General features: G+C 41.0%; 3 non-coding genes across 3 annotated transcripts; 1 reads left to right on the top strand and 2 right to left on the bottom strand.

Annotated features, from left to right (window-relative positions):
- Positions 1 to 6,042: 6,042 nt before the first annotated feature.
- Positions 6,043 to 6,114, bottom strand: TRNAW-CCA (transfer RNA tryptophan (anticodon CCA)). The gene has a single exon. It is a non-coding gene; the product is annotated as a tRNA-Trp (tRNA).
- Positions 6,115 to 6,566: 452 nt separating this feature from the next.
- TRNAD-GUC (transfer RNA aspartic acid (anticodon GUC)) lies at positions 6,567 to 6,638 on the top strand. Its single transcript has one exon. It is a non-coding gene; the product is annotated as a tRNA-Asp (tRNA).
- Positions 6,639 to 6,736: 98 nt separating this feature from the next.
- TRNAD-GUC (transfer RNA aspartic acid (anticodon GUC)) lies at positions 6,737 to 6,808 on the bottom strand. The gene has a single exon. It is a non-coding gene; the product is annotated as a tRNA-Asp (tRNA).
- Positions 6,809 to 15,405: the final 8,597 nt, after the last annotated feature.

Genomic DNA, 15,405 nt, shown 5'->3' with positions numbered 1-15,405 from the left:
CCTGCAGGGGAAGTTCGATTGAGCTCAAGACTGCAGTCTTTCAGTCTTTAAACAAGCGGGCTAAATCCCTCTGTGTTTACACGCTGCTGGCTGGGAACACGCGCTGCTTCTGGTTTGTGATGGGAAGGGTTCAGGGCTTAGATTCGACTACATAGCCTATGCTTTTGAGAACTGCCTTGCCGTATACCCGAGATAAGAATTTAAATGTGGCTATTTTAATTCTCCCATCAGTCATGGATCTGAAACGGGATTATTGATGTTTGCACCTTCTCCTCTTTGTATTCCAGAAAGAGTTCCAAATTGCTGTTGGGGATTTCCCCTACTGTTGTGTGCTCCATCATGGAGCTGTCCTGGTGCCTGTTGTTCCTATTTACCTTACCATAGCCTCAATATCAGCTAGATGAAGGCAATGAGGATCATTTTTTGTAGCAGGTAATTTCGAGACTGATCAAGGACCCACCCACAGGAAGCTTGACGCTTCCCACTGAAGAATTGGTGTGGTGTAACAAAAAGTAATTAAGAGGAGGGAGAAGCTTAGCCTGGGGCATTTAATTTGCCTTGTTGTGCTAGTAGCTCTGTGAGGTGGCAGTCACCTGAAGTTCATTACAATTTGGATCTGAAAGTGCTTGGTTCTTGGTGTACACACTTTACCTGTTCAACGAGGCTGAACAATGGGTAGAAACATCTTCCTCCATTGACACCACACACGTACACAGTAAAAAGTAATGTATTAATGTGTATTGACTGCTATCACTTACTTACTTTTAGGCTTGAATAGAACAAATTAGATGGTTCTGTCTATTTTTCAGCATATCTTACCCAAAATTTTACCAAGAACATGGGCATTACGTGAGAAGTGTTTTGGAAATGCTTAAAGGAAATATAATTCCTATTCAAATTTGATAGTACAAATTTAAAGCATAGATAGTATTTTTCACCTTGAAAAGCTTTTAGGTGGCTTGAGAAATAGTCTTTCCTCTACCTTTAAGAATTTGCTTCTTTTCCAGGTACGGAACTAGTTGCACAGCATACTTTAGAGAGATTCTTCAGCTATCATACTAATGTAAAAAATAACTTGAACTCATATCAAGTCTAAAATGTTTTAAAGCAGCATAAGGGGGAATCTGGGTCTGGGAAATTTTACTCAAACTTAATAGTGAAAATACAATCTAAAAAGTTGGTGCAGTCACCACCTGACATCCCCACAGACAATAATGGTAGGACAGCCCTGCAGCTTTTCTTTTGGCAATACTTCTTAGTGCAGGCACAATTCTCCACTCGCTGTACTGTTCAGATTCTGCAATACAGCTGGTGCTGGCTTTTCTTGTCAGTGACAGTTTAGGAGTGGAAAGAAGTACAACTGCTGAGCTTGAAGTCTACACTGATGGTAGGCCTGGTTTTAATGCATTAAATGTAGCATAAAAAAACCCTACAGGAATATGGTATGAAGTCGTAAATCCCTACAGTCACACTCACAGTTCAGCTTTGGTCAAAACAAATGGATGGGCTGACTTGTCTTATCTTGGCTCTGGTTTTTTTTGCTTTTGCTGCCAGATGAAACTGGCACAGAAGCATAAAGATAGCAGAAACATATCAAATGTTTTGGCTATTTGTTCAAACTCCAGTACTGTTGTTGCTGAGCCACTTGAGGTTGTGACTTTCATTAACATTGCTTAAAGTTCATATTTACAGTCCATTTAAATTTTGAAAGTTATTTTCCCCAACTATAAAGAAAAAGTGTATTTATTGTGAATTGCTTCTCTATTATATTGTTACCCTGATGCAACTGCCTTGCACTGACACAGAACTCTTTTATTGGTTATCTCTAGTTGCCTCCAAAGCAGCCAAACCTAAAGAAGCATGATACAGTACTTCAGTGTCACTCTTCTTTGCAGCAATAGACTTCTCTGGGAAGCCAAGTCCCCAGCAGTCCTTGGCACAAAATTGTCCTTTATTGGTCCTACACCTGTAACTGTTGCACTTTGGGACCAACAGGCATCTCCCAGGCAAGGCAAAGACAGGGAAAGTAGCATAAGAAAGCACCTGAATGGGCAAACACATGATAATTGACACTGGAACCTGCAGGTGTCACCACAATTAGACCTTACTACACCTGCACCTTTATTCTTTGTTCTGTTTGAAGGAAAAAAGAAGTCACGTTTTGTAGCATGAGGCAGCAGTCAAAGGGATGAAGGGAACGAGTTCATTATGAATGAGCTCAAAAAATCTTTCTAATGTTGTTACAGTGGGGGGTGGGGGGGTGAACCCACAAATAAGAAGTCTCTGGTCCCTATGCCTATTCAATAATTTGCTGTTAAAGGTTGGAGCATGGAACTGTTGTTTTACCATGCTTCTGTGAAGCTTTCCAGTACTTGAATGTTTATCCCTAACTGCAAGTTCTGGTGTTTGAAGACCAGAATACCTGCCTCTACCTGAGAAACAGGTAGTTACAGTTTACCACTTGTCAGTATAAGTGCTGACAAAGGCAAAGTTTAGAAAAAAATGTGAAAATGTTGTGAGATTATGGCCATTTCCGGTGGTTAAAAAAGTGCTCTAAGCTTGCCTAAAAATGTGAAATATGCTGAAAGGAGAAGCCAAAAATCCTTCCTTTGTAGGACCCTCCCAAATGTCTGGAATTTCTTCGCTTTCCTGAGTGTGAGAAAGATATTTTTCAAGCATACATTCATCTTTGACATGAAAACACTGAATGCCTTTTAAACTGTCTCAGATTTCTGGCTTGAGTTTCCTTAAGTTTGTGATTTCTAACCTCTAATGCCAACCATAAAAATAAGACAAATTGTTTATGTTACAGTATGCTGAAAAAATGATTTTTCTATAAATGTGCTTTCAAAAAAGTAACCTAAATTAAGTGGATGGTCTGGAAATGGCCTATAATGAAGTCTAGATGAATAATTTGCATTCATTTGTAACATTTGTCTCACAACAGATAACATGATGACTATAAATTCATAGCAAAGACATTAAAGCAAATGTTACAGACATGCTCTTGTCTTAGACTGAGCTTATAAGGAAATGTAAAAAAGCTGTAGGAAGTATTAATTCAGTCTTGGCAGGTTTCACTATGAAAATGATATTCCCTTTGAGAAATACAATAGAAACTGGAAAGCTTTACTAGAAATAAAATAAGCAGTTGTCTAATCATTATAGCATAGCATAACTGTACTTTCTAGAATCAATGATTTCTTTTTCACAGTCTTGATTAATTTAGAAAAATTAGGTGGCTTTTTAATAAGTCTAGTTTTCTCATTAGAATTGTCTGGTTTTGAAGTAGAAAGGGAAAAGTGATAAGAAAGAAAGCATGCCTTAGTATGATGGAGCATATTGCTTCTAGAGCAGTTCCAGAGCTGGCAGCCACTGGGAACGCTGCTCTGCTGGTGTCACCTGAAACAGTGAACACACAGGTGAATAAGGGGATGCCCAGCACTGTATGGCTGTGCCCAGGCAAGGAAAGAAAATTGTACAACTGCTTTAAAACCTCTTACTGCTGATCTTATGATAATCAAAGGCCTATACCAACAAGGATTAAAAACAGAAGTGTCAGCTCCTCTTTAAGCATGTTGGCAAAAATGAAATGGGCAGTTTTCAGGGTGGTTTTCTACACTGAATAATTTCCAAACCAGAATTATTTGGATATTTATTTCTGTCAAACACATACAATAGTTATATTTACCATATATGAGCTATTACTTCAGCTCCACTGTTTTTTGAGGCTTAAGTGGATTTTAGTTTTTGTCTATATTTAGCTAGTAACATTTCCATTTGAAAAAACATCTGTGTCAAGATAACAGGTTACAAAATGCAGTATTTTAAAGTCAGGAAGAGACAAAAAGCACAGAAGCACATGGGCTGTTGAAATGCTGGTGAGAGACAAATACCCCCTGGCATCCTTGGATGCCTCAGAATTAATGGAGTCAACCTGACAAAACATCTGTAAAGTCAAAGAGCTGTTATCCCCACTTCACCAACAGGAAATTGAGTGGGAGAGTTTGTAGGTAGCTAAGGCACATTTAGTTCTTTCATTTATTTTTGAAACATCACTAAATGATTTTGATTTAGGGACAGTGAACTCTCCTCCCAAAAAACAGCTGACAAAGTCATAAACTGAACCACTAGTATTTGTGATTGCTGCCAAAGGGGATGATCCTGCTCTCTCCTGTCCCAGGCCATGTGCTCCTGGTGCTTTTCCTGTGTTGGATGTAGTAATTGTGCCACCAGATTCTCATGCTGAGCTGGCAGCTGCTGCAATGGCATTGCAAGATGTGATCCAAGTGTAAGGAGGGAAAGGCACAGGCAGGGATGGGCAGGGCAGAGCAAGATGGGCTGTTTTGTGACAACCTGCACATGTCAGGTTTGCTAGTGCAAACCACACTCTGAAAACTTTGACTCCTATAAGCAGATATTACCCTTACTGCAAGCCAGAGACATTGTCTGGCAGCAATCTGGAATGTTTAGAGGGGGCACCTGCTTTGGCAGAGGTACAGGAATGCAAACAGATTGCTGCCACTTCTTACATCCAGCTCTCCGGTGGGTGGTGAGGCTGAGAGATAAGGTACTGTGTGGGACCAGGGATACATCTGACAGATGATGCATCTCATACAAAATGCATCCATCTAACAGATTGTGCATTAAAGAAAAAAAAAGGACTAACCACATTAAGGTTAGTCAGCACAACATGTGAGACAATCTTTCTTGTCCATTCAGACCAGGTAAAATCTGAGTCAGCTGAAATATTGTGACCAGTTCTGAGTGCTTAAAAATGCAGCTGGTTTGGAAAGGCTCCAGAGGCAAGCGATAAAATAATCAGAGGCCCAGCAAACATAGTCTGTTATGCTGGAACATCTATAGAGAGGCATAACAAATTTCAAATATGTAAGAAGTACCTATAAAAAGGAAGTGAGAAACTGTTCTCCAGTGCAATGACATGAGGGCTGGATTTAAGTCTAGGCAAAAGAGACATCAGGGTTAAACTACACATGCTAATTTTGTAATTGTAGGAATAGCAAAGTTCTGCAACAGATCGCTTAAGGAAGATCCAGAATTTCTGTATTTAAAAGGTTTTAAGGGTATATAGAACAAACAATAGCCTGTAAAAGCCAATGTATTTGGTTTAATAACCCCCACATAATTTGTTGAGTCTGCTGAGTATGATTTCCAAGACTTCTGTATTCATTTTCTTCTGTGGTTTACAACACTAGTAATCAGTCTTACAAAGTGAGAATTGTATCTCTGGCATTCTCTCTCGATTAAGGCCCTTGACAAACGATTGTTTTCCTCCCATTTAAATTTCATCAAGTGTCAAACTTTCCAGTCCATCTAAATCACTGAAGTGAGACTTGCTATCTCATGTCTAAATCAAAGCTAAGTCCCCTCTGTGCCTTTCTGCCGTGGGTACCTGTCAATCTCAGCATGTGGAAATAGCTACTGAAAGAAAGTTCTTCTGTTCTGCAGCCTGCCCCCATCACCATCGGGGGTTCCCCCCACCAGCACCCTGGTCCCCTCTCTCTCCCTGTCAGGGTTTCATTCTTCTGTGGGGTTCTCAAGATCTCTCTGAACTCTTGGTTCCATCAGACCATTTGCTGCTTCTGCCTTTACTCTTACTCCTTGTTATGTGAATTTCTGTACTGAAAACATGATATCTCCATTTTTGGGCCCTCTGACCCCTTTAAAATTGGAAGTTACTCTTTTAATGCAACTTTCTGAAGTTTTCTCATCATTCCCATAGAGTCGGCTGCCTTAATAAAGTAAACCTTTGACACATTTTTGCCTTTTGTGTTTAAGCGTGTTAATCTGCCAGACCAATACACACAAAGGCCATAAACAAAACAATGACAATTTTATCCAATGGGATCTTGCCTTGACCCTCGTTTTATCCTCTGTGTCGCGCTGCCCTCTCAGCCTCAAGCAAAAGATGAGACCTTAAGCTGTAAGGGAAAACATTAAAAAACACCAACCAACAATAACGTTCCTCGGTTTCAGGCGCGAGGAAAGCGGTAGAAGCCAACAAAAGACGGAAAAAGCTAATGACCCCGACGTGATTCGAACACGCAGCCTTCTGATCTGGAGTCAGACGCGCTACCGTTGCGCCACGAGGTCTTGCTGGGCAGTGGCAATCAGAGCCTTACAACTCGGCCGCCAGGGCCGCCGGCAGTGCAGCCCCTCTGCCGGAGGGGCAGGGCAGGGCAGGGGCGGGTTGGGCCGGCGCGGCCCCGGACCCTGCCCGCCGCCGCCGCACCCCTGCTCCGGCCTCTCTGCTCCGGGACTGCTCCGTTACCGCCTTCCCTCGCAAGCACGCCACTTATCCCCACCCACACCCCCGCTAGTGGTCCGCAGCAGCAAGGGCCTTCCGCCCCCGCTCCCTGGTGGTGCCGAGCTCGCCTCCCGCGCCGTTGCCGCCCTACGCAGGCTCGTGGGTCCATGCTCCCGCTGCCAGAGGTCGCCCCTGCTGTCCCTCCGCCCACAACGCAGCATTGATAATCCACCAGAGGGACACGGTTGTGGGGATTTACTCATAAAAGCAGTCCCGCAGCAGTCGTCCGCAAGGCAATTCCTCGTTAGTATAGTGGTAAGTATCCCCGCCTGTCACGCGGGAGACCGGGGTTCGATTCCCCGACGGGGAGGCCGCAACCGTTGTTTTTCTTGCCGGCGGGCGGCGCCTTTTCTTATAAAAACGTCTCGCGCGGGGTGGAGCAATAAAAACAGGCGCGCAAGCGCAGCACTCCCCGTCGGGGAATCGAACCCCGGTCTCCCGCGTGACAGGCGGGGATACTCACCACTATACTAACGAGGAGTCGGACTCAACGTCTCCCCCCGCAGGGGCGGCTCCCGCTCTGTCGGGGGCTCGGGTGGGGCTGGCGGGGCAGTGCCATAGGGATGGGAACAGGGACAGCTCCGCACGGGCTCACCGGGACATGCACGGGCTCACGGGGACAGGGACAGCCCCGCACACACCCGCCCCACTGCGGCCCCGCCGCGCAGCCGCACGCGGAGCTGCGGGCACGGATCGCTGGAAATTGCCGCGGGAGGGAAGTGCCCGGCGGGAGGCGGGGGGAGCGGAGCAGCACCGCCAGCTCGGGTGTCTTTGCGTTTGTAGTTCTGCATCTCGTTCACGCAGAGTTTCTTTTTACGGGAACCTGAGAAGTGCTGGAGTCAGCAGTCCTTGAGGTGAAGGAACCAGAGCACCTGCTCCTTACCCACCTAAAAAGGAACGAGGGAAATGGAAACCAGCTACTTTGAGATTTGAGAGTAGAAGGCAGAAGGACACGGGCTGACCATCTGGCTCGATGCTGACCCGGTCAGCAGAAACATGGTTGTAAGTTTGTACGACAGTGACATTAGACAAGGAACTATATTTACTTTGCTGACCTCTGAGATGAAGAATTAACACCACATAATAAACAAGCGTTCGGAGCAAATGGTGTTCTCTTTTGATGGCCCGCTACAGCTAGTATTAGCATAAATGAACCCCAGCTTAGCTTTTTCAGATAATCAAAGCTGAAGAGCAAACAGCTTCCTTTATGAATACTTCTAAATATAAGTGACCTTTAAATAATGCATTTCTGGGAATTTAAACTCATTTACACATTTGAATGTGCTTCTCAGTGGATGCAACAGATGTAAATTTTGTCCTGTAAAGTGAAAAATACCAACCACAGTCTTGTAACAATTTCAAGACTTCAGATGTAGTGTAATGAGCCATATTGTAGGGCTGTGGTCTGGTGATAGGCTTTAAACCTCCCAGAGCAGGATCAAAACCCGTGTTTCCAGGCTGGTCTGCACTTGCTGTGCATGTTCAAATTTTATTCAAAATATGTTAATTGTTTGCTTGAAGCTGGGAGACTTTCTGGTGGATCAAACATTGCCTGTTTGTATTTTATAGGATCACACACACGTAGTTTAGACCTTTTTGCCTGCAATTTCTCACTTCCTTCTGTTCATTAACCCTTGTGGTCAGGGAGCTGAGCTTCAGACATCTTCATGTACCCCAAAGAAGAAGATGACTTATCAAAAAATACTTAAGAAGTGGAGCAAGAAGAGACATGGGGGTGTGAGTCAGCACAGCAAAAGGGCTGTTTGGAAGTGGATGGACTATTATGAGGCTACAATGATTTGCAGTTACAGAGCAAATACATTCCTTGTTGATTTCTCACAGAGACATGCAAATGCAAAGCAGAACAGGTACTGGGATCTATGATCAAAGCTCCAGGATCTGTGGAGGCTCCATCTTCTCCTCAGGATCTACATGCAGCTATTTCATGTGTCCAGTTCTAACAACCTTGTTGCAGAGTTTCCTCATCATTGCATCAGCTCTGTGTTTAGCTTGTCCCTAGAGGCTGCTAAAACATGACTGGTGAAAGTCACCTGCAAGAGGCCCATTAGAGCCACAGGCAGGAGCAGGGCTGCCATCTAGCACATCTTTGTGGCTGCATGCTAGTTACCTCCCCTTCAGCTTACTTAGCTGAAGCTCATCTGGCAAAATGTCCAGATGAGTTTTGAATCTCATCATGGATGGGAAATTCCACGACCTCTTTGCCACAACAGGTTGTCCACCCCCACTGGTAAGAATTTCCACATACCCTTCTATTGTATTTGCAGGGCGCCCCATGGCAGGAAGGAATGATGACTCTGACTCCATGTTCTCAGAACGCTAATTTATTATTTATGATACTATAATATATTAAAGAATGCTATACTAAACTATAATATACTAAAGAATACAGAAAGGATAGTTACAAAAGGCTAAAAAGATAATAATGAAAACTTGTGACTCTCTCCAGAGTCCTGCCACAGCCTGGCCCCAATTGGTCAAAGAGTGAAAACAACCCACAGCAGGAACCAATGAAACAACCACCTGTTGGTAAATGATCTCCAAACACATTCCAAAGGAGCAAAAGACTGGAGAAGCAAATCAGATAATTATTGTTTTCTTTTTTTCTCTGAGGATTCTCAGTTTCCCAGGAGAAAAATCCTGGGCAAAGGGATTTTTCCATAAAATGCGAATGCCACACCCCCCTCCTTGGAATTTGCCATGTTGCAACTTGATCATTTTGCCCTGCACCTCCAAGAAGTGTCTGGCTCCATCTTCTTTATTCCCTCCCAACAGGTAGCTGAAGACATAAATCAGATAATCCTGTAACCTCCTTCAGGCTGAACAGATCAACCTTTCTCAGTGTCTCCCTGTTTGTCACGTGCTCCAGCTCTCTGTTCATTTGGTGACCTGTCACTGGACTCATTGTAGTTTGTTTGTTGGGATCTTTCTTGTGTCACCCTGGCCGGGCTGTGCACAGCTCTCCATAGGTGGCCACAAGTGCCAGGAGGGGATGGGGGCAGTGATCACTTCCCTTGATCTAGCTAGATTGTTACTGATATCTCCCAGCCTATCACTAATTTTCAGTGCTATAAGAGCAATCACTCACTCAAAGCTGCCCTTGTTGTGCACTGGGACTTTTCTGTAAAGCTGCTGTTTACCCAGCCAGTCAGCTCCTGGCTGCTTGAGTTATTATATCCAAGGTGCAGGAATTTATGTTTGTCTTAATTGAACTGGAAGAAATTCATACTGGCCCACATCCCCAGCCTTTCAGTGTCCTGCTAAGGACAGCCCTGGCCTTGAGGGAATCAGCTGCTTCCCTCGATTCGATGTCACCCACCTGAGTCACGTGCTGATAGCCATTTGCCTTGGCAAGTAACAAACATTGTTATTGGCATGTTGAGGTGCATCACTGATCAGTGATGGAGCCTCCTGGAGCTGCAGAAATGAATTCTTCCAAATCAATGAGAAACTACAAATCCTAGATGAGAAGCCCTTTACAGGGTGGGGTCTTTAGGATATCACAAATCTGAACAGCTGCTGCAACTTGAAGATATTTGATTCTGATTAATCTTCACAGCTATTTTGTATGCTCTTATTCTGCCCATTCACACATATCCAACACTCCATCTGCTCTTTGTGTTTTATTTTCCTTTTAATTTCTGTCTGTACCCTCACTCTGTGATGTTCACAGCACAAGATTTAATGAGCTTTTCAGTAAGAACATATGAGTTATCAAATGGCATCTTAACTCAAAGGACTTATTTCTGTATAGTTTTGGCCTTATACAATTTCTGTCCAGTGTAATGGGTTTGTAGTGAGGTCTGTACGACTCAGTGATCTCCTTCTGTGCTAATGTATTTTGATTTAGCTAAAATGAAGTTTAAGAAGTTATCAGAAAAATCCATTTACATCTCTTAAGGGAAGGTGTGATCAGGCATCCCATGTGAAATTAAGAGCTGAAGAGCTGAAAAAATTCTGGGTAAAGAGGACTGTGACACTGTACATCAGTGCCTGGGGGATTAGTGGGAGGAGGGATTTAAGGGGCTTTCCCTTATTACTTAATTATTTATTGTTTAGTTAAGGGGCCATTTCCCCTGGCATAGGTTTTTCAGTACTAGAAGCAGTCACACAGCTGGGCAGCTTCCCCTTCCTGTTGAGTCATGTGAACTGCCTAATAAATAGATTCTTTTAAAAACTTGTTGGAGAAATCTCAGGGCTTGAGTATTTATGTCTTAAGAATTTTGAAATCAAATAGACAAGAAATGCCCATGCTGAATTGCATTTTCTGTTTAGGTGAAAAGCTCAACAGTTGCATCTGGCCATCTTTATTCCTATAGCACGGTTTACATCCAGTGGATGCTTCCAATAAGAACAAATTCCTTCTCAGAGGGGATCTGCAGTCTCATCACTTGTCAGAAGGGATTGGCAGACAAATGTACTAAAGAAATACCATAAACATTGGAAAATGAAAGCTGGGAAAAGTAGAGTTTTCATTAAAACCTAGCTAATTTTAATGAATAATTTCAACTTTACAATTGCAAAAACTGAGAGAGGTCCTGCTTAGAAATAGAAGAATAAGGTTTGGTAATTAAAACAAAGAAAATTTAAGTTTATGTGCAGAATAAACCTCTCTTTGTTTATGAGATATATTGTTTCAGAGCAATCTCAAAAGTGGGTTTATCCAGCAAAGTCTTTATACACATATCAGGACATTCCAAAATCCAAATAGATTGTGTACTAATCTAAGTATTCCATTGCAATGGATGTCTGGATACCACAGTATGTCTACCAAATGACTACAAGTACAATCATAACTTTCTAGCTGTGATGAACAACTGCAGTAGACTCAAAAATTTCACTATTGTTCTGACTTGCTTTGAAATATGGCATTTCTTAGAACCTTTAAATTGTCAATGATTAGCCTCAAAATAGACCCATCACACAATGCCTATGAAGGAAAATTCTAGGGACAAACATGGAAAAAATCAAATACTCTAATATACAGTTATAATGTAACAATCAGGACCGACTCTCACATCATATCCATTCTAGAAGTAAACAACTGTCATTCAAATTAAAAAAAAAAGGAATCAATAATGCCATCATGGATAATAATAAAGCTAAATTAGTTGTAGAGACAGGAAAAAATATGGAATAACCAAACCCACAGAAATTAATTCTGGAAGAAGCATCATAGATTGAGGTCAGGTAATGCTACAAAGATGTCATGAGATAAAGGCACATGCAAAGACATCAGTTATACTGTGAAGAGCATGGGGAGACTTCTAAATGTTTTACAGTTTTACAAAACTATAAATGAGTCTATATGCAATGAATTTAACTTGGAAATCACACTTTCAGGCAGGAATCCGCAGTGTAGCCTGCACTACAACAAATTGCTAGAGTGCTGGCAGCTTTGACCTAGTTAGGTTGTTAAAAAAAGTAAGTTGTCAACTTTGCCTTTTGCTGACTTTTATTAGCACCTTTGGGCGTTTTAATATTTTTCTTTTTTTATTGTTCCCCAAAACATTAATCACATTCTGAAGCTCTTCTCTAGTTGAACTCCTCAAGCAAGATTGCTAACAGAAATTACGCTCTTTATATAAGCTCCATTACCTCATATACCACGTAGAAGATTTCAAACTGTCATTTGTCATGCTTTCTACTTTGTGTTCAATCTTACTCCAGACAAATCATTGTATGCTTTGAGCACAGCTACTTGAAATCAGATCTTAACTCTACTGTGTATTTGCCTGACGATCACCAGAATACTCCTAATTCTAGTAAAATCAAAGAAAAAGTGTTTAAAGAAATCAGATACATTGCTAGGTAGAGTCACAGGGCATTTTACAGCTTTGTCCCAGCTGCTGTGGGGGAGATGCTGGTCTGCAACCACTGGTTTGGAGATGCCCGTTTTAAGAGATGAGCAAAAGGCCGAGGTGTTGGTGTGGGGCAGAATTTGGAGGGAGACATTGTCAGGGTGATAACAAACAATCAAAATAAGGCATTGTTAAAGTGCACTGTAATACAAAATAATGCACTTCCTGGAGGAAAAAATATAAGTATGATTGTTAAAATAACAATTTTAATTTATGTTATTGATCTCCATTATCTGTTATTTTGCATGTGAAGAATTTTGATTCAAAAGGCACAAACATGATACGTCTGAAGATCAGTCTTTATTTCTTTCAGTCTGCAATTTTGCAGCATAATGATCTTTCCCGAAGTGGTTTTTGGGTTTGATTCTTTTTTTCTTATTTTTTTGGGGAACTTAGCTTTTCAAGTTTTGAATCGCACTGGCTCCCTCTGGTGGAATTCTGAAGCGCTTTACAGTCAGTAAAATTACCGACTCACACTTAGTTTGATAGATGATACGCGAGGTTACTGTTTTATATAACTGCTACATTAAAAATAGAGGGACAAAAAGAGAATCATATCTCATAAATGCAATTCAGCTTACTCAAAATGAGCTCATAGAATGAAATGTTAGCAATCTGGGTCAAAATGGCAGGAGAAAACATCTTTAATTTCCCCGCCCTCACATTCTCTTATCTGAAATCGTGGCTAGTATTTTGCTAGTATGTGTTTGGAAAGGAAAGGGGTTACAAAAATGTCATAAATATGGGACTGGCCTGTTTCACTTGGCAGCAAAACTCAGCCAGTCTCTCACAGAGAGTGCTCACAGGAGAATTTCCGTTTCGAAATTAATCACTTGGCAGCGGTTGCCACTCGCATCCTGAGGGCTCTCACCAGAGCTGATCCAGCCCATGGTCCATGTGTCCATTTGTTATTAATAATGAATACAGAAAAGAGAAAAGAAAGGATAAAGAGAGCAGGAAATGGGGAAATTGTTATTTCCCCTGTTTATGCATGTGGCAAGGACTTACATTTTTGAGGACTTTGCAAAAAAATGAAACCAAGCCTTTGACCCAGAGTTGGGCAACTGTGTGGTTGCCCTTTCTCACTGTAGCAAGACTGACTGAGAGGAAAAAAATGTTTAAACTTGCATCATCACTCCATCCCAGTCCCCTGTCTCTGCAGTGTAAGTCCTCATTGCTGGACATGGTAGGTTTCTCAAATGAATGTATGTTCCTGCCTCGTCTTTAATAGCTACAAGGGCTCAGGAATTCTTGCCTGGAGCCAGAGAAAGGGAGTACTTTCTGTCAATTTAACTCCATAAACATTCTCAGGTTGACATACTGATAAACTTTGAATTTTGGCACTTTAGAGGCTTTGAAAAAAAGAAGATATGGAAAAGTAAATTTTTTTCCTTAGATTCTGTTCATATTAGAAGAAATTATGTAGGCTCCTCTGTTCACATGGATGAAAGGGCCACAGTCTTTTCTGACACAGTTTAAGAAAGGTAAAAAGGGAAATGCTAAAGATATTTTTAGAACCATTGTTCTCTAAGTGGCATTAAGACTGAGTTATTTGAAAGGGTTTCAGTGCTAAATATCAATAATATTTTACACTTTTGACAAAATTCTGCTGAAGATATCAAATTTCTCCTCAGTCTGACATGGGAAAAATCCTGACCCTCCATACTTCTCTGTTTAAAGAAAAGAATTTAAACAAACTTATGAGATAACTTTTTAAAAATGAACTTACTGTTCCAGTGAGTCTGAAAGTTCAGCTTTTCAGAATTATTTTGGACAGGTTAATTCAGATTTTCACAACAACTCCACAACCAACAGTATTATGAGTAAGAACTATGAGAGCTGTGACTAGAGTACATAATTCTGCACATCTCAAAGTTCTTGGAACATTTCTTTAACCTGTGAGACACACAACATCAGATAAGTAATATATTGCATGTGTCAAACATGTTGGTCAAACATTTGATACGGACTTTAGTAATGTTAAATCTTGTTTCTTCTTATGCACAAGTCCTATATTTTTGAGCAAACTCCTTACCTGACATTTCCACAGTGCATGTTTGTTTTACATCTACAAACCTCACTAGTTTTGGACAATGCTTTTTTATTTTTAAAATAAATGGACCAGTCAGAAGTTACCAATTTTTAAATAAATCTAGCTTCTGTGGCATTAGAGTATATAAGAAATTTCAGCTATGTTTAAAGGGCAAAAGTTATTGCAACTGTGCATTAAGAATTGAAAGTAATTCATAACATTCATAACATATGATTAAAAGCTGAGTTTGACTATTTTCAGCTAGGCACTGTCAGGAGCAGTATGTGTTAATCAGAGAACCTGATAGATAGTGCACTCCTAGGTTTGGTGCATGCCAAAGGCACCTGTACAATGCAAAAAAGAGAAGAAGAATGAAAATAATATTTAGAAACCAGAAAGTGTGTCTAAAAGGCTTAGATACACAAAATTGTACAATAGCATGCAAAAAGAGCTAAAATAGGTAAAATTGTCAGCAACTATTTGTAAAGCAACTCTGCTTCCTATAGAGACTTAAAAATATAAACTCATAATAAAAATTCACTTATAAGGAATAATTCTATTAGTATTTTTAATAGTAGTTAATTGCTATCAATAAATAAACCCCCTCAACATCAAATAAATAAGGATTAATATCTTCAGAATGTATCTTTTCCTGAAGGCATTTTTTCAAACAAAGGAGGGAAAACAAACACTTTGTATAGGGGCTCAATTCCAGTGCAATGCTGAATGCAATCTTCTGCATTTTTGCTCTGTACTGATCTAGGTTATATTAAGGATAATTTCAGGATAAGTGACAAATGTGAAGGCAAGAACAAAGCTATTTAACTCTTAGGGGTGTGTCAGTCCCTAAACCTGAAATCACTTCTGCATTGTCCATCAACTGGTACAACCTCATAGAATATTTCAAAGTTTAAGGGATGCAGCTTTGTAAAATTATTTAGGTCAGTCTGGGAATCTGACTAAAAGACTTACATTCAGGGCAGAAGTTGTATCAGAAGATAGAGCAATGGATTCATTGAGCAATCTTCTGGTCATCACTCTTATTCAGAAAAAAACCTTTGCACGCACAGGAGAGAATTCCTGAAGTTTGACAATCTCATTGAATAACACTGTATTTTCTTTGGATGAGAGGTTAAAAAACAAAATGTACAGGTTTTGGGAATGTT

This window comes from Zonotrichia leucophrys, chromosome 1A (genome assembly GCF_028769735.1).
Source record: "Zonotrichia leucophrys gambelii isolate GWCS_2022_RI chromosome 1A, RI_Zleu_2.0, whole genome shotgun sequence".
In the NCBI taxonomy this organism is placed as follows: domain Eukaryota; kingdom Metazoa; phylum Chordata; class Aves; order Passeriformes; family Passerellidae; genus Zonotrichia; species Zonotrichia leucophrys.
Note: the sequence above shows the minus strand (reverse complement) of the source record. Positions and strands in the feature narration are given on the sequence as shown.